This window comes from Pinus tabuliformis, chromosome 8 (genome assembly GCF_031772625.1).
Source record: "Pinus tabuliformis cultivar Carrire ecotype Pingquan chromosome 8, CPIR1, whole genome shotgun sequence".
Lineage (NCBI taxonomy): Eukaryota > Viridiplantae > Streptophyta > Pinopsida > Pinales > Pinaceae > Pinus > Pinus tabuliformis.
In genome coordinates, this window is record NC_142294.1 from 484,060,301 (window position 1) to 484,062,307 (window position 2,007).

Sequence of the window (2,007 nt, forward strand, 5' to 3'; positions counted from 1 at the left end):
TTCGATTATGTTTCAATGTGATGTCTCAATGATGATTGTCAAGGTCTGAAAATATGTGAAAAATTACTAAGTTTATCAGAGTCATTAAAGTTACAATTCGTTTTTGTTCTATGTTTTAACTCATTCTGCATAGAACCCAAGCCATAATAATCGCTCAATTCCTGTAAGCTAAGGTTCAAGGTTCAATTTCTGTTAGCTGAACAAGCTATGACTACAGTACTAGCACGACATACGTAACATTTGGACATATGTAACATTTGTGATATGTAAGTTGTAATCCCTATGAAGTTGATGATCGAATAATTCGTGTAAGCTAACCTTCAATTCCTGTAAGGTAAGCAACCTGTGACGTTGATTAGATGGATACGACTGTATTCGATAGGTTAACTGTATAAGCTAGAACACATACATAAAATCTGTATAAAAAAGGTTAACTGTAACTGTATAGGTTAACTGTCACCACCCTATGGCCAGAACTGTAATGTAAGAAATCTGATAAATGAATGGACAGAACTGCAATGTAAGAAACCTGATAAATGAATGGACAGAACTGTAATGTAAGAAATCTGATAAATGAAAACGATGAAAACAGAACTGTAAGAAGAATGAGTTGTAATTCATATAACTAACTTGAATATATTGGCCACTGTTTTGTGATGTTGTCTTCAAGTTTGCTGAATAGTTTGAAAGCATAAGATGCAACTTCAACAGTGGGTGGACTTCTTTTATAGTTTTGGGGACTTGATTTTAATTGGTGGACATGGATGCACATGGATTGCAATGGCTTCATTTTGAATGTGTGGTATGGATTTAATTTGCTGTGATCTAATGGTTGGGAATTGTTTATTTGTTGATCCATGTGCTTTGATCTGTTTTAATGAGAAATAGAGTGAGTTGGGTGTCATTTATTGCAGTTATGGGGTCTGGGTGTCATTTATTGAACAAAGTGGATTTAATTGTTATTGGGTTGGGTGTCATTTATTGAACAAATTGGATTTAATTGTTATTGGGTTGGGTGTCATTTATTGAACATAGGGTGTTTAGTTGTTGAACAACACAACAGTTATGGCTGACATACATTCCTTTTGTTATGTGCAGGTAGGCATATTTATTTGGGATGCAAAGTTGCAGTTCTGATGAGTGGGGGTTGAAGTGACTGTTGTTTTGTACTTCTGGAATAGACCAGTTTGGAAGCCTTTATGGCTCCAGCTATTTTCTACTTGGGTCAATATGTTTTGCAATATTAAGTAGTTCAATACTATTTATGGACAGTTGTGGGCCCAGTCAATATATGGGTGATTTTTGGACATAATTTAAAACTTATTTATACATAATGTTATTTATTTCTGTTTAAATTTTGGTTTCAAAAGTCTTAATCACTGGTGGTTTGGTGGGACCAGTATTATATCAACTACTGGTCCCTGCACAATATTAGGAATCTCTCCCCTAATACCATGGAAAGGTATTTTCTTTCGTGCCATAGAAAAACCTAACCCAGGCTCCTGCAAGCTTACAGCGCTTCGACGCTGATGAAATGCTTTGATATCGAATTACTTGTTGCCACATCTGTACCTCACGGTAGATGTAAGCCAAATATGGGGGATTCGGTCCGGATATTGGGGAAACTGAGTCAGTTTGCTATAACTTCACTATCATCCGTACTCACTGCTATAGAGGAAATTGACACAATTGTTGTAATACTCGGGTCTTGAGTCATTACTTCAATGGCTTTTGTACTTAAACCAACTGTTTCTGCACTCATCGCACTTATAATGAGAGTTTTCATATTGAAAGTTCTTATTGTGACCTGACCAACTCCTCAAGTGTTTGTAATTATTATAGTTTGATTATATTATATATGGGAGGGAGAGACATCTAATGTTGTGCATGGATAATTGATATAGTACTGGGTTCGCCAAACCACTAGAAATTGAGATTTGTGCAACCAATATTTAAACAAAATAAATAAGAGTGTTAATATGTTTTAATTTATTTCCAAAATTTCCC